The sequence below is a fragment of the Bos mutus genome, chromosome 7 (assembly GCF_027580195.1).
Source record: "Bos mutus isolate GX-2022 chromosome 7, NWIPB_WYAK_1.1, whole genome shotgun sequence".
Classification (NCBI taxonomy): Eukaryota; Metazoa; Chordata; class Mammalia; order Artiodactyla; family Bovidae; genus Bos; species Bos mutus.
This window is the reverse complement of record NC_091623.1, coordinates 8,256,485-8,279,783: the sequence shown is the minus strand read 5'-3', so window position 1 is coordinate 8,279,783 and position 23,299 is coordinate 8,256,485. Positions and strand designations below refer to the sequence as shown.

The 23,299-nt window shown below is 37.7% G+C and overlaps 1 pseudogene; it reads left to right on the top strand.

Moving 5' to 3' along the window:
• The first annotated feature begins 21,850 nt into the window (after positions 1 to 21,850).
• On the top strand, positions 21,851 to 22,932 carry LOC102282500 (mitochondrial adenyl nucleotide antiporter SLC25A23 pseudogene; annotated as a pseudogene).
• Positions 22,933 to 23,299: the final 367 nt, after the last annotated feature.

Genomic DNA, 23,299 nt, shown 5'->3' with positions numbered 1-23,299 from the left:
AAAAATCTTCTATTTAGAATATCTAAATAGACATTTCTCTAATGAAAACATAAAGATGGCCAACAGGTACACAAAAAGATGTTCCACATCACTAATTATTAGAGAAATGCAAGTCAAAACTACAATGAGGAATCACCTCACTATGGTCAGAATGGCCATGAGGGCCATGGAAAAAATGGGAACCCTCTTACACTGTTGGTGGGAATGTAAACAGTTGCACTATTATGGAGAAGAGTATGGAGGTTCTTTAAAGAAACTGAAAATAGAGTCATCATATGATCCAGCAAGTCTACTTCTGGCCATACATCCAGGAAAGACAAAGGCTCTGATTCAAAAGATACATGCATCCTGATGTTCAGAGCTGCACTATTTACAATAGCCAAGACTTGGAAGCAACCAAAGTGTCCATCCACAGATGTATAAATAAAGAAGATGTGGTACTTACACACAATGAAATGTTACTCAGTTATGTAAAATAATGAAATAATATTTGCAGAAACATGGATGGACTTAGAGATTATCATACTAAGTGAAGAAAGTCAGACAAAGACAAATATAATATGATATCATTTATATGTAGAATCTAAAAAACAGTACAAGTGAATTTATTTACAAAAGACAAACAACTTATAGACATACAAAACAAACATGGTTACTGGCAGGGGTGGGGGCAGGGAGATAAATTGGGAATATGGGACTAACAAATGCATACTCTTCTATATATAAAGTAGATAAACATAAGGATCTACTATATAACTGGTCCTTATAATAAACTATAGTGGAAAAGAGAATACAAATATATACGGATACATAGGCATAACCAAATCACTTTGCTGTACACCTGAAACTAACATAATATTGTAAATCAACTATGCTTCAACAAAAATTATTAATTCCATTACTAATTATCTGAGATCATTTTCTGACCTTATCACCTTCAGTAAAGTAGTGTGCCACCTTTCTTGTTATATCTCTTTACAGCATTTTTTATGATTCATATCCTTTTCTGAAATTATTCAAATGTATATATTATTATATATTTATAATATTCACTTGTAACAACAAATATTATAAATTACTTGTTATTTATATAGTTGTTTATGTTTGTCATTTATAATAGTCATAAGAATAGCACCAATAACAAAAATCTTTAATAGCATTTAATGGTAATTAAGATTTATTGGACACATAATAAGTCAGAAACTATCCAAGACCTTTATAGGTATTAACACATGGAATTGTCATAAGAACCCTCTGGAACTTGCAACTATTATTATCCTCATTTGATAGGTGAAGAATGAGTGACAGAAGTTTCCTGTCCCAGTTCAGTTCAGTTGCTCATTCATGTCCGACTCTTTGTGATCCCATGGACTGCCTTGATTCAATTCGCATCATATTTGTTATTTTTCCTCTTCATTGTCTTCTGCCTTAATCACGGTTCACTATATTTCTATAAGAATCACCATTTTCATAAAAGTGAAATAAGTGTTACATTCTCTCAGTCATGTCTGACTCTTTGCAGCCACATGGACTGTAGCCTACCAGGCTCCTCCATCCATGGGATTTTTTAGCCAAGAGTACTGGAGTGGGTTGCCATTTCCTTCTCCAGGGGATCTTCCCCATCCAGGGGTCACACCCAGGTCTCCCACATTGCAGGCAGATGCTTTACTGTCTGAGCCACCAGGGAAGCCCTAGTGTTACATCAAAGATGTCTAAAATCCATTTGGGGAGCATAAATATTTTAGTTTATGTGCATGCACACACACACACACACACACATATATATATATATATACTCATAGTGAATAAAATAAAAGTTATGGAATATTTCCCCAAGATATAGTCCAGTGTGTACTTTGAAAATATTCCTCTGAGTAAACCAGAATATAGAAAGCATTGTCCTCAACATTTTGGTGGCTGTTTCTATCTGCCTCTAAAATCCCTACATAATTACCTTTATTGAACTGTTTAAGCACAGAAGCATTTAAAGAGAACCCTTAAAAAAAAAAAAAGGAAAAAGAGTTGCAACATTGCTGTTCCCACTTCCTCTTGTTCCAATCTGGTTTTGGTCTCTCCAAATGCATTGAGGTGTTTTAGTCAAGTCACTGACAAACTCTGTCTCCACTTTCTTATAGCAAATGGTTACTTTCCCCTACTTTTTACTCTCTTACCTTCTCAGATCCCCTCATGCTAGTTTTCCACCTAGCTCACAAGCACCTCCATTTCAGTCTCTTCTGATTCTGTACCTCGAAGTTATACATGTGAAGTTATTGAGAAAAAATATATTTCTTCAGATAAAGCTAAGGTATATTAGTAAGCCAAATGTTTAATAAAAAGTTTTACTTATGACTAGAGATGGGTTACAGAATTTGGCTACAAGCCAAAAAATAAATAAATAAATAAAAGACTTTGTTCAACTCTTCTTGATCTGATGACATCTAACAATCCTAAAATGGACTGGAATAACATATTGTACCTTAACTATGGATATAATGTAACTTTTAATTCTGATTATGTTTTAACCTGGTTTAATGACTGTTTTGCCTCACATCTGTAATTGCAGAATAGGGTTCGTTTCCAACCATCTGAAAGTTTTTAGTTACAAATGGTTGTCCAGGCTCCTACGAGTGCCACAGCCTCCTCCAACTATTACTTGGAGCCCCTGGATATGAGGGTTAGGAGAATATGCTGCCCCAATAATTTAGGGACGATGCCCCTCAACAGCAGGAAGTAGTTATGGAATGAAAATGATGCCCCTTTTGCTTGGCAACACAATTCTCCTGAAAGAAAAGGGGGGAGTGAGAGAGTCAATTCCTAGGCAGGTTGATAAGAAGTTCAGGTTCCTTGAGGAGGAGAGGGGGTCTGGGGCTCTTGAAGAGGAGATACGTGTCTGGAATTCTCAAGGAGGAGGAAAGGACAAATGTCTTTTTCTTTTTTCTCTTTACAACCCTTCATTTTAGTAACCTAAAAGGTTTTTCTTTAAGCCTGAAACAGATGATTGCACAACAAACAACTGAGTTTAAACTCTGTACTAAGGATTATATAACAACAATGTATCCTGCTTGAGTACAGTTTCTCCTTCCTAAAAACCTGACTAATCCTGATAGTTTAGAATGTATATTATGGGAGTGCGTCTGGTAAAATCTTACTATTATTAAGTTCTAATCCTGTTATTTAAAATGTAAATTGTGGGAGTGGGTATGGTAAAATATTTGCAATCTTAAGACATTCTTTTGATTTATTGAAATAATTAATTAAAAAAGTATATAATTGCCTTGCTAAAGGTTAGCCAAGGGGACACTCTCAGTCCCCCTCCTGATGTCTATGTCAGAAACTTTCTCTGTCCCTTTTTCACTTTAATAAAGCTCTGCTACACACACACACACACACACAAAGAAAAGCAGCTCAATTCAAAGAACTACCAGTAATTTGCAATAATTTACTGCTTGTTTCTGCTCCAATTATCAAATACCTTGCTCCTGGTTGCTAGCTGTACCCTTTTATCAGACTAGTTCAATAAATGGTTTCTAAATGCACACCTATCTTTTATACTCAAACATTGGAACCTTTACTTCAAACATCAGACAATCATCTTTAAAGGCTTACGATACATTATGTACTACACAGGGATAAATTATTAAACTTATTCTCACACTCTGGATAGCAAAAAACTGAATACCCAAATATAAGTGTACATGCTGAGACAACATAAGTAAAATAAATATGCTGAACATATGTCCAAAATTTAAATATGTCCATTTAAATTATTATGAAAAATAACAATTACAAAGTGAGGGTTAGATTAAAAAAAAAAAAAATATGTTCTGGTCAAATAGGTTTAGTATATGCTGTTTACCATTTTTCTGCTTGAGAGATTCACAGTACACATTTGCATGTTAAATGTTCTGAGAATTACAAAAAAAACAAAAACAAAAAAACCTAGTTTTCTTTATTACATATTAGCAAAACTGATTTGGATATGTATTTTATCTCTACATGTGTCTATTTTTTAGATAGCCATATTTATATACATGGAACATCATTTTGTGTTATGCTACTTTGGAAAAGGTTATTCTAGAAAAATTATCTGAATAAACAAAATCAGAAGCAGTTTACATCAATGTTATCATTTTTTATTACTATAATTTTACTATTATCATCCTTTAGATCTGGGACTTTTACTTAAGTTGAAGGAGAAAGCAGAATTGCGGAATCACTTTTTAAAAATCTCTCTCTTTAGGCCCATCCAATAAGCGTTGAGTCATATCTGAATGAGAAAAGCCCAGGGAGATAAATCCTTTGGAAAAGCTCTACAGATGATTTGAATACTGATATAGTAACACTTCCTCCTCCAGTTTTGTCCTTCCCCTCAACCATTGATCTATGTAATTGTTCCAGTGTTCTGCTTCACTTTGGCTTCCCTGGTGGCTCAGACAGTAAAGTGTCTGCATGCAATTCAGGAGACCTGGGTTTGATCCCTGGGTTGGGAAGATCCCCTGGAGAAGAAAATGGCAACCCACTCCAGTACTCTTGCCTGGAAAATTCCATGGATGGAGGAGCCTGGTAGGCTACCGTCCATGGGGTCGCAAAGAGTCGGACATGACTAAGCACCTTCACTTCACTTTGCTTCACTTCACTTCATTTTGTAAAAGAACATATTAATTTTTCAAAACCAAATCTTACAAACATAAACTTTGAAATTATTCTTTAGCTTGAATTGTTCAGCACAAGAATTGTTCTTATTTCCAATTTTAGTATCATCATCTGAACTGTACAATTTTAGATAGCTATATTTATATATAAGTATTAATATATATGTTATCTAAGTTTACAGAAACATTGGTGCATTTGTTTTCAAGAGTTCTCAATGTTTCTTGAACCTCAAATATCTACTACACAGAATTTTCCCCTTCAAAAATATAAGCAGTCATTTCCCATAAAGAACACAAATCCCACCAAGGCAGTGCATCAAATATTTCACTTCTGGGCAGACATTTCCCTTATATCTATACTGGGCCCATAGATTGTGCTGCAAACTTTCTTATAGCCAGTTAAAAATTATTCAGACCTGTAGTATCCTGGTGGGCTACTATCCAGAAGGTCTGAAAACAGACTCTTAGATTTAATGACTAAGCAGTTAGCCTTAGCGACTAAACAGCAAACCACAACAAAAGTATTTCAGCTAGGTATTACAGCTTAACAAGACCCATGTGAATGTTTCCACTGGGAAAATATAAATAATCACCACATTTACACAATTATAGTTCTATTACTTACAGTAATATTCAAATATGCTGAAGCAGTAGATAGAATTCAGGTAGAATTAGATTTACCAGTGAGGTATTTTTCACATTATTGAGTGGTATGATTCACTTACAGCTAAATGGATCTGGCATTGATCATCTTGGATTGATTGTCTGTTTTGACCACATTGGCCAAGCTGCTTGTCAGACATTTAACTTCAAGCTCCAGTTGGCTTCTACTATAAATACGTGCATGCGAGGTTCATTCATCTGGCTTTAGCAACAATCCCACTTAATTTGCAAAGGATGTGTCCACTTTGTAAATTGATGCTCATTCATTTTATTTGACTTCAAATTGGCAAAATATTTCTAGCACTATTACATGGAATCCAAACTTACAAGGCTGATCAAATTTCAGATGCAGGTCACAATAAACCATAACCTTCCATTTATCCCTCAAAAATTCACTGAGGACAGAGTTCTTTTCTTGTACTCTGCCCAGTATGCAGAAGAACAGAGGGGAAGACATTTCATAAGTGTTATGAAGACATGGCTACTCCCCGCAGAAGATTTAGTCTAGTGAATCCTCCCTTTACATTCAATTTGTGTGGCATTCAGTTCTGTCTATGAATTATAAATCAACATTATTTTATAGCCATTTTACTTTAAAAAGCCAACTATCACTAAATTTATAAGCAAAAGAAGCACAAAGATTCTGGTAAATTAGACTGTTGAGTAAACATGAAAACATTTTTATGAAAGAGAAGAATTGGTACAATGCTGAAATACAACTATTTCTTTGTGGCTGGGGTGTGCATATGTAAAGAAGCCATATGCCTACTTTTTATACAGATTCATAAAACATCATCTTGTTTATAATTCCATTACTGACTTATACAACTAATGCTTGGAAGTATATCTCTGCTAGTACAATTAAAATAGTATCTATTGATTAGAAATATTTTGACACAGTAAATATGTTTTCAACTCATTAGAAGGTTAAAAAAAAATTAAGAAGTCTACCATAACACCTATGGACCTAGATTTGAATATTAGCTTTCAATCTCTACCCAGGAAACCTTGATGTGAGCACCAGTGTTTAAAAACTGCCATGTGAGCAGATAGTTCTCTAAAGCAAACTGATCCTTCAGGAAATCCAAACTGGGTTTGTTTCTATTTCCACTGAGCATTTTTCTTTCCAGAGAGAAGAGTCATATCTGCGAGTAGATTGCTGAGAAGATCTGCATGCAGTCAGCATCACGTATCTCCAAAGTCAGTAGCTTGCTTGGGGCAGAGGTGAATTATCTGGTTTATGGGGGCTCAGATAGAGGTCACTGCTTGGATTGCAGTTCTGACTTGTCTGAGGCTTGTTTTGTGTAAATGTGGAAGTAGCAGCTTCTGAATTCCTGTAGTGAAGCAAACCTTATCTTCTGTTTGAAGCTGGATTTACTCCGAGTTTCCATGATGAGATCTTATAAACAGAACTCTCCTCTTAGCAGATATAAATATGAAGAGATGTATCTTTTGACCTTCTCTGTGGAATCCTTATAGGTTTCAAAATGTGACTATTAACATGTCAAAGAATATTTGGGGTAGAGAGTGGACATGCTCATTTCTAAAATGTATAAACTGAGGTTCAAATCAGTTATTTTTCATGGAAAAAAAATAAAGCACTCAACAGCAGACAGCTTTTCTAAATAATTCAGAATTTCATTATTTGAGAAGAGGATTTACTCTTCTATATTTCTAAAACAACTAGGAAATGATTTTAGCAATGTTATTAAGGCAATAGCAAAATTGGGACTAAGGAAACATTGTTGTATCATTTTCTTGAGAATAAAATGTGCCAACTTTATTGTTCATGGGCAGTGATGGGGGGAAAAAACAAAACACTTTAGTGTCCTTGCCAATTTCAAAATGCCTAGCCTTTGTAAAGAACTAGCCATGTTTCAAATACCTCTGGAAAGGTCATCATCTTGAGGCAGGATAAGCACATATAACTGACTGTTTTTATGTCACTAAAGAGCATGTTTCAGAACATAATCCTCCAGGTTTCAAAGTTGGAAATTCATGAAGGTAGAGTATATTGCCAAAAATGCTCTTTCGAACAGGAGGTGCTTAATGAAACCATCGTGTTTCTCAGATACTGCTGCTGCTGCTGCTAAGTCACTTCAGTCGTGTCCGACTCTGCGACCCCATGGACTGCAGCCTACCAGGCTCCTCTGTCCATGGGATTTTCCAGGCAAGAGTACTGGAGTGGGGTGCCATCACGTTCTCCATCTCAGATACTAAGAGGGTTAAAAAAAATTTTTTTTTTTCATTCAGTTCAGTTCAGTTCAGTCGCTCAGTCATGTCCTCTTTGCGACCCCATGAATCTCAGCATGCCAGGCCTCCCTGTCCATCACTATCTCCCGGAGTTCACTCAAACTCACGCCCATCGAGTCAGTGATGCCATCCAGCCATCTCATCCTCTGTCGTCCCCTTTTCCTCCTGCTCCCAATCCCTCCCAGCATCAGAGTCTTTACCTATAAGTAATTCCAAATATAGCAAATAGATCATTTTCTGGCCTCAGGAGGGAGGCAGGGAAACTTAATTGTTTTACGTCTTAAATGGGGACACTGAGTCACTGATTATTTAACTTTCTCTTTAGAACCACCATTGTTACCCTGTTGCTATTAAGTGGATTTCCCTGGTGGCTCAGACGGTAAAGCATCTGCCTCCAATGTGGGAGACCTGGGTTCGATGCCCAGGTTGGGAAGATCCCCTGGTGAAGGAACTAGCAACCCACTCCAGTACTCTTGGGAGAAGGCAATGGCACCCCACACCCCACTCCAGTACTCTTGCCTGGAAAATCCCATGGACGGAGGAGCCTGGTAGGCTGCAGTCCATGGAATTCCAGGGACGGGGGAGCCTGATGGGCTGCTGTCTATGGGGTCAGGCAGAGTTGGACATGACTGAAGCAACTTAGCAGCAGCAGGAGTACTCTTGCCTGGAAAATCCCATGGACGGAGGAGCCTGGTAGGCTACAGTCCATGGGGTCACAAAGAGTTGGACACGACTGATCAACTTCACTTTCACTTTCATTATGTGAGCTGTTTGCAATAATGGAAAATCCATTTATTACTGGAGAAGGTATTCAAAGACAATACAATTATTGTCAAACTGGTGTTGGCTTACAGAACATGATTTCAAAATGTCCTTTGTTGAGATTCTCTTTCTATATAACTACTATGAAAATGATGGTAATAGACATAATAAGCTAATCATCATCAGATTTTTAGTGAGCAAGTGTGAACTCTTGGTAGATTTTAAGTAAGGAAAACTAGATTATATCACACAAATCTGAACATCAGGATATTTTAGCCATTAACCACATGTAAATATATGTTTTTAAGTTAGGGTGATTTTATCTGGATAACAAGGAGCTTTCACATAAACTTACTTTAGCTCTAGGTAAAGAATTTAGAATGTCCTTTCCTCTTTGGCCCTCTTAAAACATAGTTTATCTTTTTCCTACATTACCTCTCATTCGGAGAGGACAAAAAGTCAACATTGCTGGGAAGAATTCAAAGGTATGAGCTCTAGACTCCAGCTTTCTTGAGGGGCACTGAGGATAGCAGATAGGCTTGACCCATTTATTTATTAATTTTTTCATCAAATGACTATAGGCTGTCTGCCATGTTCCAGGGATTATTCTGAATGTTAACGGTATTCTAGTGAATAAGACAGACAGATTCCCTGCTCTAGTGGTACTTATATTCTTAAGGAGAAACAGCAAATAGGCAATCAAACTCATAATTTTAGGCAGTACAAAAAGATAAAATAAGGTAGAGGATAGAGAATTAGATGAGTATGGTAAAGGAGTTGATATTTCAGATGTAGCTTATACTGCTTCAAGAAAGTTTATTGTGAAACATTCAGGATTTTTGCAAGTAGGTTTTTAAGTCATCTGTAGCTTGAAATCAAGGAAATTGGCAATGGCTGTAATCGGAACTCCCACCCCTTCTCCGAGAGTCAATTTACCAGCATACCTTTGGAAATGATAGGTAAAGAAAGTGCTTTTCTAGAGATGACTTTTGAACAGAGACTTGAATGTATTGAAGAAGTAAGTTATGAAAAGATGATGGGGAAGAACATTCCAGGTAGGCTGGAACTCTTAAGTACAGAAGCCCTGAGATAGAAATAAATAGCTTAAAATATGGACATAGTGTGAAAAGCAAGGTAAAATGTATCCAGAGATCTAGGAGAAGTTATATAATGTAGGCCATGATAAGGAATCTATCTTTTAACTACAATAGAGATCTACAAGAGTAGGTTTTGAGTAGGGAAGGAATATAATTTGTTTTCATTATTGTAAGGATCATTCTAGCTGTTCCATGGGGATAAAAAGATGTTTGAGTTGAGATTGAAAATAGGAAGTTGAGTTTGGGTGTTATTGTGATTCTGCCTTGCAAGAGATGATGGTGGGCTCAACTAGCATCACTGTGGATGTGGTGAGAAGTAGTAATACTTAGCATATATTTTAAAGTAGAATCTGTAGAGCATAACGACAGTGTGAGGGTGAGAGAAATCAAAGATAATCTTTATTTTTGCCCAAAGCAAAAAGGCAAGTACTGATATCATTTTCTAAAATGAAAAGGTTGGGAGACAGGTTTGATAAGTTGGGGTCTAAGAATTAACATTCTATTTTGTATACAAAATGTCATATTAGGTTTAAAATAATATGAGTCTACGTATACCCCTCTAATAGAATTGTCCTATTGTTTATCATGATAGTGATCTGATGAATTGATTCAATTTATGGGAAAGCTTCCTGTCAATTGTATGGTTCTGTCTGTGATCAACTTTTACCCTGAAGCAAATATTGAAAATATTTGAAAATATTGAATTCTATAGTACTGGACGGAGAAGGCAATGGCACCCCACTCCAGTACTCTTGGCTGGAATATCCCATGGACGGAGGAGCCTGGTAGGCTGCAGTCCATGGGGTCAGGAAGAGTCGGACATGACTGAGTGACTTCACTTTCACTTTTCACTTTCATGCACTGGAGAATGAAATGGCAACCCACTCCAGTGTTCTTACCTGGAGAATCCCAGGGATGGGGGAGCCTGGTGGGCTGCCGTCTCTGGGGTCACACAGAGTCAGACACGACTGAAGCAACTTAGCAGCAGCAGCAGCATAGTACTGGAAGTAATTTCTTCTTACAATTAACATACGATGGTCCAGTATCATTCCTTTTGATTTCCTAGTTTTAGAACTTTATAAATTATGTGGTATATTCTATATCAAATATTAATTTGGAAGTTCCATTGAATTGTAGGAAAAGATCACAAAATCAATTTTTTAAATAATTAAGATATTTAAAGAGATTCATTTAGAAACTTATCTGATATAGATACATTTGTTTAAAAAAATAAAATTACTGAATATTTAAAAGTTAAAGTTTTATCTGTGTTCACAGGCAAAGATGAACTGTATGAAAAGTAACATAAAGACAGAAGTATTTAGGACCAGATTACAGATAAATTCTATAAATCTCAAAAAGGCGAGATTTTCATATAAAATGTGTAAACTTGTTTAAATAGATATACAGTTTCTGTTTCCAAATTTTATCCTTCATAAATATTGCATTCATCCAATATTATCATAAAAGATTAAATGCCTGAAAATGAAGTCAATAGTACTTACAACACTCAACTCTTATGAAGCTTAATTTCCATTTGTTATTATAGCCTTCATTATTCTCAATCATTAATTCTTTAAATGCATATCGCATGCTATGTAGTAAGTATTAAAATACATTTCAACTCAGTTTTAGAATAATGGATTAATTGTTCTAAAATCTGTATTCTATATATAGAATATGTATTTAATTTTCCTGTATTGATAACTTACTTTGTCAGCAAACATATTTTGTCAGTATTTTATACTTATTTTTGTTTCTGATTAAGAAATTGAAATGTTCCTACTAATCATTTTCAAAAAAAGAAGTGAAAAGGAAATAACAGGTTGTCTTCTTTTGCTGGGTGGCAGATTTAAGAAAAGTGAATATAGATAGAAATGGGTAACCTTCACTAAATATGAATCACCTTGGGAACAGAAGGGTCTGCTTCCTTCCATGTGAAGTTTGTCTCTGTCACTGGTTATCTACAGCTAATACTGATAAATAAACAAACTTCTCGAAATGCAAAATCCCATATTTCCTTAAAGAAGCACTCTGATTGAAGAAGGAAGGTTAAAGTATGTGATGAAAATTCACTGTACAATGATGCAAAAGGAAAACTTCAAACCTCTTCCCAAGATTAAAAAAAAAAAAAATCAAATTCAAGTTCTAACAAGTAATTGAAAAAGATCCCAGTAAACAGAAGGCATCTTTCATTTTTATCTTCTTTGACTGTTATTGGCAGAACGCTGATATGTGTGACTTTTATTGATTTAATATACACATCTAACATCTAAACTGTCTTATATTTCACACCTCTTATATGAATATAATGTGGAAACTATAGTTTGAGCTACCAGGGGAATAAGAACACTGAAAAAGATCCTGTGTGGCCACCACAGCTGTTGTAGTGGGATGAAGTTATACCTGCCATTATAGGAGATATATCAGGTAAATTAATTTCTATGGAATTGAAGCTCCCTTTCACGAACATTATCCTCAAAATTATGCTGGACTAGGGGTAGAAATTTACCTGTACTTATAATAACATGACTATAGGGCAAAAGATGATACCATGTTTAACCATGATTACAAGGCAATATTTGAAACAAAACATCTTACCATCAGTCACTCATTCTTTATCTGTAAAATGAGGATAAGAGTACACACCTTATAGAATTTTCATGAAGATTAAAAGAGAAATTACATATAGAGTTCTAAATGATAATTTGCTATTTCTTGAAATAATAGGTCAAATGATGATTTTTCTACTTTGAGTATCAAGAGACAGGTGTATATCATGGGAGGAAAGATTATTTTGTTTCAGTTGAAGGAAAATATACTATAAAGGTAAGTATATTTATTTATGTAATAGTTGAAAGTGAAAGTGGAAGCTGCTCACTTGTGTCCAACTGTTTGCGACCCCATGGATCACACAGTCCATGGAATTCTCCAGGCCAGAATACTCAAGTGGGTAACCTTTCCTTTTTCCAGGGGATCTTCCCAACCCAGGGATTGAATGTACCAGTTGCTGCTTTAAATGTTTTACAAATAACTCATAACAAACCTATGCATAAAGAAGTATTTTTTTTTTACATTGTATAGGACATAAAACTAAGGCACAGGGAATAACCTCTGTAAGAAGCAGAGCCAGCAGGCAAACCCAAGGTAGCTGATGCCCAGAACACACTGAAACCACATACTCTGCTACTCTGTCTCTTTTAAGGGTTATAAAACTTCCACTTTAACCTGACAGACTTTATCATTTGAGTATCATATGTCATGTATATATGTATGTGTGCCTTTCTATAAAAGTATTGCATCGTTCAAATTCTTTGAATAAGCCCACATTCAAAGCAAATGACTATAAAAGCATGATGATACTCTGTTTCCTTTTGAGGAGAAAACAGATATCATCAGTTATGTCATTGTTCATAATTAGGCATATTTTTCCCTACTGCTGCTAAGTCACTTCAGTTGTGTCCGACTCTGTGTGTCCTCATAGACGTCAGCCCACCAGGCTCTCTTGCCCCTGGGATTCTCCAGGCAAGAACACTGGAGTGGGTTGCCATTTCCTTCTCCAATGCATGAAAGTGAAAAAGTGAAAGTGAAGTCGCTCAGTCGTGTCCGACTCTTCGCGACCCCATGGACTGCAGCCTACCAGGCTCCTCCATCCATGGGATTTTCCAGGCAAGAGTACTGGAGTGGGGTGCCATGGCCTTCTCCGATATTTTTCCCTAAACAGAATTAAATTTGCATTTTAAAGACTCACTTTATCAAAAGTATATTTAAAATTAATCACCTCAAGCTAAACTTGGTTGGTAGTTTACTGTTCTAGATGCTGTTTTGGTGATTATTTTTTAAATAACTTGTTTCATTTTAAATAAATAAATAGAACCAACTTTTTTTGGTGGTCAGTATTAAACTTCCTGAATAGATTTAGGTTGATCCAGTATCTGAATTATTTTCTCTTACTCTGGTTTAACCTAGACTTTCTCTCTTTAATTTTATGGATTTAATGAGAATTTTAAAAAATTAAAAAAGAATATTTATGTCTCATTAAAAATCAGAAGAGGAAAAAATTTCAGCTTCTCTTTATCTTCCTATTTCCCTTCAGTCAGTCAGTTCAGTCGCTCAGTCGCGTCCAACTCTTTGCAACCCCATGGACTGCAGCATACCAGGCCTCCCTGTCCATCACCAACTCCTGGAGCTTACTCAAACTCAAGTTTATTGAGTTGGTGATGCCATCCAACCATCTCATCCTCTGTCATCCTCTTCTCTTCCTGCCTTCTATCTTGCCCAGCATCAGGGACTTTACCAATGAGTCACTTCTTTGCATCAGGTGGCCAAAGTATTGGAGCTTCAGCTTCAGCATCAGTCCTTCCAGTGAATATTCAGGACTGATTTACTTTAGGATGGACTGGTTGGATCTCCTTGTAGTCCAAGGGACTCTCAAGAGTCTCCTCCAACACCACAGTTCAAAAGCATCAATTCTTTGGCACTCAGCTTTCTTTTGAAAAAGGAAATGGCAACCCACTCCAGTATTCTTACGGAATATCCTGTGGACAGAGGAGCCTGGTGGGCTGTTGTCCATAGGGTCGTGCAGAGTCAGACACATCTGAAGCAATTTGGTATCAGCAGCAGCAGCAGCTTTCTTTATAGTCCAACTCTCACATCCATACATGACTACTGGAAAAACCATAGCTTTGATTAGATGAAACTTTGTTGGCAAAATAACGCCTCTGCTTTTTAATATGCTGTCTAGGTTGGTCATAACTTTTCTTCTAAGGAGCAAGCATCTTTTAATTTCATGGCTGCAGTCAACATCTGCAGTGATTTTGGAGCTGCCCCCCCCACCCAAATAAAGTCTGTCACTATTTCCATTGTTTCCTCATCTATTTGCCATGAGGTGATGGGAGAAGATGCTATGATCTCAGTTTTCTGAATGCTGAGTTTTAAGCAAACTTTTTCACTCTCCTCTGTCACTTTCATCAAGAGGCTCTTTAGTTCTCCTTCGCTTTCTACCATAAGCATGGTGTCATCTGCATATCTGAGGTTACTGATATTTCTCCCTGTAATCTTGATTCCATCTTGTGCTTCAAGCAGCCCAGCGTTTCTCATGCTGTACTCTGCATTTAAGTTAAATAAGCAGGGTGACAATATATAGCCTCGGTATATTCCTTTCCCAATTTGGAACCAGTCTGTTGCTCCTTGTCCAGTTCTAACTGTTGCTTTCTGACCTACATACAAATTTCTCAGGAGGCAGGTCAGGTGGTCTTGTATTCCCATCTCTAAGAATTTTCTACAGTTTTTTGTGATCCACTGTTTAGTTCTGTTTACTTCCCTTCAGTTCAGTTCAGTTCAGTTGTTCAGTCGCGTCCGACTCTTTGCGACCCCATGAATCACAGCACGCCAGGCCTCCCTGTTCATCACCAACTCCTGGAGTTCACTCAGACTCATGTCCATCGAGTCAGTGATGCCATTCAGCCATCTCATCCTCTGTCATCCCCTTCTCCTCCTGCCCCCAATCCCTCCCAGCATCAGTCTTTTCCAATGAGTCAACTCTTCGCATGAGGTGGCCAAAGTACTGGAGTTTCAGCTTTAGCATCATTCCTTCCAAAGAAATCACTTAAAAGATCTACTCCAATCATTTTACAAATTTAGAATTAAAATATTTGTAAGACAGAAGCAAAATATTAGCTGTCTGTTTTAAGTGCTTCCTTGGTACCAGATCCATAATCACATTTAAACCTTACACTGTTCTCTGTGCTTAGTATTATTATTGTTGTTATTCAGTCACTCAGTCATGTCTCACTCTTTGTGACCCCATGGACTGCAGGATGCCGGGCGTCCTAGTCCTTTACCATCTCCCAGAGTTTGCTCAAACTCAGTATTATTAGCCCTATTTTACTTTTAAGAAACCAGCACAACTAAGCCTCAGAAATACCTCTTAGCTTGCTCAAGTGCATACAGTTCCAGAGAAAGGATATAGATATGTTTGTGTCTGTAAAACCTGACTGCTTGAAAAATCCAACCTACTGCCTGCCAAAGAGTTGGTTGACACCCACCTCCTACATTGTGCTTATGAAGAGAAGGCCTCTTGAGATGTAAGCAAGGCTTCCGCTCTTTTAACTCTTGTTCCCTCATGAGTAAAAAGCCAAGATAGACTTGTGGGTATCTCTAAAACATTCAGGCTAAGAGAGTGCTATAGTCTCTTTAAGTTTGCCAATTATGATGAAAAATAGAAAGAAAAAAATAAGGAAAAATTTCAATTGTCAATCTCTCTCAGTTGCTCAGTTGTGTCCAACTCTTTGTGACCCCATGGACTGCAGCATGCCATGCTTCCCTTTCCATCACCAACTCCTGGAGATTGCTCAAACTCATGTCCACCAAGTCCGTGATGCCATTTGTCAATAAGCTGACTCAATAAAAGATACACTCCTAAATCTAGTGCCTAATTTTATGTAAAACCTATTTTCTTAATTTTATATTATTTAGAGGTTTTACATATATATATATGTATGTATTTTTTAATGGTTTTGAGGTTATATGTAGCAGTTAATTATTGCTTAAAACTAGTTTTATAAAGTTATCCACAGGAAAGCATGCATTCATATGCTCTCAATTGCATCATTTGAACTAAAATTATTTTTTTCTTCTTATTAATATTAAAGTAGAAAAATGAAATGTCCCATTTGCCATATATTGTACTCAATATGGTTTGCAGAAAATAATTTTCCACACTCTGCCAAAGAAATCTACATCTGCACAAAGATCACAACCTTAGTCATAATTAACCTATGGAAAAGAAATTAAATAGACAAGTGATAGTGGTACTGAGGAGATTAAAAGAAACATCCCCTATTGTATTTCTCAGAGAATATTAGATTAAAATTCAAATTCTTTCTAGTGACAGATTGTTATAAGAATAAGAAATGGCACAAACAATCCATTTCAGGACAAAGATTTAACAAAAATAGGAAGGTTAATTATAATTGAATATTCCCTATGGATATCTCACAAGATATGCCTCAGTCTATTTCTTATTGACAGGTGGTACTGTAAATTAAATGTGGTATTATGCATTCAAATTGGATTTCAACTACTCATCATCCATAGTGTAACATTAGAATTAGCCCTGACGATGACAGTCTAAAGATCATAATGAGAACAGGTGCCCTTTTCCATTCATATTGTGGTGGAGAAGGTCGGAGTTAGAGATTGGATTTATAATTTTGTTATAATCTTTGCTGCCTGAAAAATTAATTCTATGTATCAACTATCAAGAATAGTAATACTGTGCTGAATAGTCTCTGAATTAATGACAAAGACCACTTGTCTTCTACAAGTATTGTGCCAAAAAAAAAAAAGTGGCATTCGAAATCCTGTCATCAATCACTGTTTATATAAACATGAGGATGTTTTTGTGTTCTTCAGAGCCTCCTGAAGAAAAAAAAAAACAAAAACAGCAACATGGAGGCACTATTAAACAAGATAATCCTTAAAAAAAAAAAAAGAGTGGAAAGAGAGGAGGAGGATGGAGAAGCAATGGATGAAGGGTTTGTGTCTCTGATAATAGTTACGAGTAACTTCAATCGTGTGGATCAGTGCTTCTCATTCAGAGATAATGTGCAGAAATCTGCTGTGGAATTCTATGAAGGTATTTATATACTTGGACATGCAAATGCTCAAATCATTCCCTGTGTAATTCTGATGCATTGCTTGCCTCATGATCCTATGTATTATTTCTCAGAGCAGGAGTTGTGCATTACCTGCATTAGAAAAGGCACTGGGAGCAGTAAAAGGGGATGCTTGTTGAAAATTATGGTTCCTACTAATTCAGATTCTCTGGAAGTGAGGCCTGTGAGGTTTTATTTTTTAACACCATCTGCAGGTGAGCCTGATGATCCTCAATCATCTGTGGCATCTTGGCCACACACTCTGTGATGAGCTGCTCCCTGGCCTGATGCTTCTGCTCTTCGGCCAACTGCTATCCTTATGGAGTATAAGAATCTCTGGAGCGAGATTGGAGTATTAGTACTTGGCAACTCAGTCATTATGGCAATCTCAAAATGCAAGTAAGAGAGATTAAAGTAGGGATGTCACATGATGAGTTATTCTGGTTGTTTTGTTTGTGAAATTATTATATTATTCCATCTGTTAAAGAATATCTTTATATGACAGGACCATGGCATTTTCAAGCCACAGTCTCATCAGATATTTCATATGTTTCTGGTTAGTCATTAAGACTAACAACCAAGATTGATTTTGTTTAAAATTATTGCTAGTTACCATGTATGAAGATTGAAGAAAAACAGTTGGCACATAATGCTAGATATCTGAACACAAATATAGCACATAACAAGTGGTTTCAATAAAACAAATGTCCATTTTGTTTTAACTTGTCTCCAAACAATTGCCTAAAATTTAAACTGCAAGAAACAGTGATTATAATAGCATCTGGTAGATTTTCTATCTCAACAGAGTATTTTTTTAAATAACTGCATGTAATTATTCATGACATTTGGGATTATTGAACACAAATACAAGAAAGGGAATGAAATGTTAAGCCTTCCTGGGGATAAAAAATATTGTATATCTTTATTATAACTCCTAATTTAATTAATATATTCTTAATGCCATCTGGTGAGATTATCTTAAAAGTTAACAAAAGAGATCAATCTGACACTTAACAAATAAATCTGAAAGAGTATAATACTGGGACATTGATATTATGCAGTCAACATAACTAGAATAATGCAAAAAATAATAAAAGAAGGAAACCATCTTAGCTTTAGTGCACATTCACTATCATTTGGGGATGAAGAAGAGTAACTCTTATTACTCTCTCACTCATGACATTAGGTATAATAATAATCATGTGTGTGAGTGTTAGTCGCTCAGTTGTGTCTGATTCTTTGTGACCCCATGGACTGTGGCCCGCCAGGCTTCTCTGACCATGGAATTCTCCAGTCAAGAACACTGGAGTGGGTAGCTATTTCCTTCTTCAGGGGATCTTCCCAATCCAGAGATTGAACCCCATTCTCTTGCATTGCAGGCAGTTTCTTTACCTTCTGAGCCACCAGGAAAACCCCCAATAATAATCATATATTGAAATAAAAATGATACATGTACCTGTTCCAAATGGTAGAAGGTAGGAATGTGTAGTCAGGAACACTACAAACCTGGAATCAAATACTTAAGATCTCTATCTCTTTACCAGTTGCAGAAGTGCATAAGTTGTTTAATTTCTCTGGACTTTGGAGTTCTCGTTTGAAAGATCCATATAATGCATTTAGAAAAGTACTGGGCATATAGCACTGTCTATATCTTTATATACCACGTATAATGTCTTTAAGCATACAAACAACATGACTTAAAATTGGAAAATGCCTTCAGATTCCTTTTCTGTCATGGAGGCAAATCACTTGACTTTTCAGAAATTTGGTGCTTTTATTTGAAATATAAGATATTATTTTACAAGTTTATTATTAGGATTAATAATATTAATTATTATTAATTAATAAATAATTTAAAAAAAGTTCCATGACAGAGGAGCCTTGCAGGATACAGTCCATCGAGTCACAAAGAGTCGGACATGACTGAGCGTGGACACAAAACTACCTTTGCTAAAGTCTCCAGCAAGTTCCTGATGACTATTAGGTGTCTGATGAGTTTCTTCTTTAAGTCTCAATTTGCTATAGAATTCTAGCCATGACCAGAGGGCAAAGAATATAGATTTCAAAATCTGTAGGTAACTCTGAATTTGTTTTCATAATGAGTACAACTTGGTATGGGAAATAAAAAAGCCTCTTTTCTTAGCTTTGTAATCTGACATCTGAGATCAGCGTAGGAATTTAACCCATTTGTTTAGCTAATTCAGTCTATTTCTTTGAGTTTGTTTCAAAGGCCAGCCTAGTCTTTAAAAACTATAAGGTGCACATATTTGAATATGTCAAAAGAACTGATGTATTCTAGGATTCTGAGCAATGAATCCTATCTGGAAAAGAAGTTAGGCTGTTTTTCTGTTCTTGTGCACCTGAAGCTGTGAAGTGTTAGGACATGTTAAAGTACCACACTTAGCAACCTCAATTATTTATATTTTATACCATTCTAAACACTATTCATTTTTTAAATATTATGGAAAGTTCCACAAAGTATTATTCAAGAAAAGTGTTTTCCTCATTCGATTGATACTATATCATGAATATATATTTTTTCAACATAAAGGTAACGTGTTTGCATGCTAAATCTCTTTAGTCGTGTCTGACTCTTTGAGAGCCTATGTACTAGAGCTGCCAGGCTCCTCTGTCCAAGGGATTGTCCAGGCAAAATTACTCGAGTGGGTTGCTGTACCCTCCTCCAAATGATCTTCCTGACACAAGGGTCAAACTTAAGTCTCTTTGCATCTACTACAATGGAGGTGTGTTCTTTACCACTAGCACCACAATATAACACCAGGCAAATGAATTCAGACAATATGGTATTCTATGATTAAGAACAAGATGTCAGCATACAAATTCATCATTTAGGAAGCTTTATAAAGTAATCAATTCAGTTAAGAACAGAATAAATAAGATATAAACTTGTAAAACTGTGAAAGAAAATCAAGCCAGGTGAAAAGTATCTTTTAATTTTTTTCAAGAAAAATAAGGTTTTTGTTGAAATATTTCAAATTCATTGTTGTACATTGAATTGATTATATTCAAGAATTGTATTGACAGCCTGTAACTTTTTCTTCAACATTAACTTATTTTCCATGCCTTATAACATGCAAATGCATGTATCAATTTGCAGAGAAAGAGTAAATGTAAGTTATTTTTGCTGTTTATTCATATGTTAGATTAACTTTATCAACCCATATATTAAAATGTAATCATTTCATTGTCAGGAGCCTAAAGCTAATGTTAATTACAGTTTGAAACTTCGATTATTAATGCATCTTTACCTACTGAAGTGTGAAATAAGCAATAGTAGTTGAAATTCACCAATTAAATTAGCTTCTGAGACAAGAATTCATAAGTAGGCATTTGTTCATAATGAACAAATGCTGCAGAATTTCATGTTCTAAGCTACGCTCATGAAATATTAGACCCAAGGAGTGAGAACAATTGTTCAAAACAAAACAAAAAAACTGCAGTATATAAAATAAATACAATAGATGTGATAAGCATCCTATATTTTTTATCTTCATATTTCATATGTCACCAGAAAAAAGAATGCATAGGCTCAGTCCACAGAAGAATATAAAAGTTTTTTTGTTTTATTTTAAATTAATAGGGAAAAGAGAGAGATCTATTTTGTTCACATAGTAATGCCTTAGTCCATTCAGGATATTATAACAATACCATAGACTAGATGGCTTATTAACAACAGAAACATCTCGCTCACAGTTCTGGAGCCTGGGAAATCCAAGATGAAGGAGCCAGGAGATTCAATATCTAGTAAGCCTCTCCTTCGGAGGAGGCAATGGCACCCCACTCCGGTACTCTTGCCTGGAAAATCCCATGGACGGAGGAGCCTGGTAGGCTGCAGTCCATGGGGTCTCGAAGAGTCGGACACGACTGAGCGACTTCACTTTCACTTTCATGCATTGGAGAAGGAAATGGCAACCTTAGTGGTAGAGAATCCGCCTGCCAATGCATGAGAGGTGGATTCGATCCCTAGGTCTGGGATATGCCTGGAGAAGAAAATGGCAACCCACTCCACCACAATATTCTTGCCTGGGGAATCCCATGGAATGAGGAACACAAAAGAGTCAGACATGACTTAGCAGCCTAAACAACAACAGAGACCCAGAGGACGCCACTGACCCTTCTACTATGGAAAAACATAGTGAGAATGGCCCTGTGAGCCAGGAAGGAGAGGCTTGTGGTGGTGGTTGTTTAGACTGCTAAGTCATGTTTGACTCTTGCAACCCCATGGACTGGAGACCACTAGGCTCTTCTCTCCGTGGGATTTCCCAAACAAGAATACTGGAGTGGGTTGCCATTTCCTTCTCTGGGTGATCTTCCTGACCCAGGAATCGACCAGAGTCTCCTACTTGGCGGGTGGATTCTTTACCACTGAGCAACCTGGGAAGTCTGGGTCTCCATTATAAGGTCACTGATTGGATAAGATGGTTGGATGGCATCACCGACTCAATGGACATGGGCTTGGGTGGACTCCGGGAGTTGTTGATGGACAGGGAGGCCTAGCAAACTGCAGTCCATGGGGTCGCAAAGAGTTGGACATGACTAAGCGACTGAACTGAACTGAACTGATCTCATTCATTAATCCCATTCCTGCACTTGCAGGAGTCACTGCCTCCTATAAGAGCCAGAGCCTGGGCAGGCAGCGCTGAGGCCTGCGGGGCCCAGGGACGGGTAGGGGAGGGGGAAGCTGGCAAGCCACCGCTGAGGCTGCTGCGGCTGCAGGCTCCCCTCCCCGCTGCGCGCGAGCGCCATGCAGGTGGGGCTGGGGACGGGCGAGGCCTAGCAGCGTCAGGGCTGGCGTCACCTCTTCAAGGGGCTGGACAGTAACAGGGATGGTCGCTTGGACATCCATGAGTTGCCCCTGTGCTCGGCTAGCTGGGTGGGGGCGACCCGGACTGCAGAGCCCAACAGGGCATCTCCCCTGAGGGTGACAATGACCCAGATGGTGACCTTGACCTGGAGGAGTTTATCCTCTACTTGCAGGAACAGGAACGGCGCCTTCTACTTCTGTTCCACAGTCTGGCCCGCGATCAGGATGGTCAGATCGACGTCTCTGAGATCCAGCAGAGTTTCTGAGCCCTGGGCATTTCCATCTAGCTGGAGCAGGCAGAGAAAATCCTGCACAGCATAGACGCATGATAGTACCATGACCACTGACTGGCAGGAGTGGCGTGACCACGTCTTGTTGCATTCGCTGGAGAACATGGAAGACGTGCTGTATTTCTGGAAGCATTTCACGGTCCTGGGTATTGGCAAGTGCCTGACCATCCTGAATGAGTTTTCAGAGCTGGAGAAGCTGACTGGCATGTGGTGGAAGCAGCTGGTGGTGGGGGCGGTGGCGAGTGCCATGTTCAGGAGAGGGACAGCCCCTCTAGACTGACTCAAGGTCTTCATGAAGATCCACGCCTCCAAGACCAAATGGCTGAACATCCTGGGGGGCCTCCAGAGCGATCCAAGAGCGGGGCGTGTGTTCCCTGTGGCATGGTGACAGGATTAACGTGCTCAAGACTGCACCTGAGTCGTTCATGGCCTATGAGCAGATCAAGCGGACCATTCAGGGGCAACAGGAGACACTTCAGGTGCAGGAGCACTTTGTGGCTGGCTCTCTGGCTGGCGCCACATCCCAAACCATCATCTACCCCCATGGAGATGCTGAAGACTTGGCTGATCCTTCACTGGACGGGCCATTATAAGAGGCTGCTGGACTGTGTGCAGCAGATCCTGGAGCCAGAAGGGCCCGGCGCCTTCCACTATGGCTACCTGCCCAACATTCTGGGCATCATCCCTTACGCGGGCATCGACCTGGCCATCTACGAGAAGACCGGCCTTTGATCCCTGGATCAGGAAGATCCCTTGGAGAAGGAAATGGCAACCCACTCCAATATTCTTGCCTGGAGAATTCCACGGACAGAGGAGCCTGTCAGGCTACAGTCCATGGGGTCGCAAAGAGTTGGGACACTACTGAACGACTGACACACACACAATTCTTTTCATGAGGACTCTGTCTTCCTGATCTAATAACTTCCCAAAGCTTCCACTCCTATTACCTTCATATTAAGGATTAGGATTTAAAATACAAATTTTGGCCAGAAAGATTCAGCTTATAGTATACAATATACTCAGTATCATCTTATACTTTGGCAATAACTTATTGTCTCAATTTTTTTTTAATTTAAATATATATTAATGTAAGAATTGC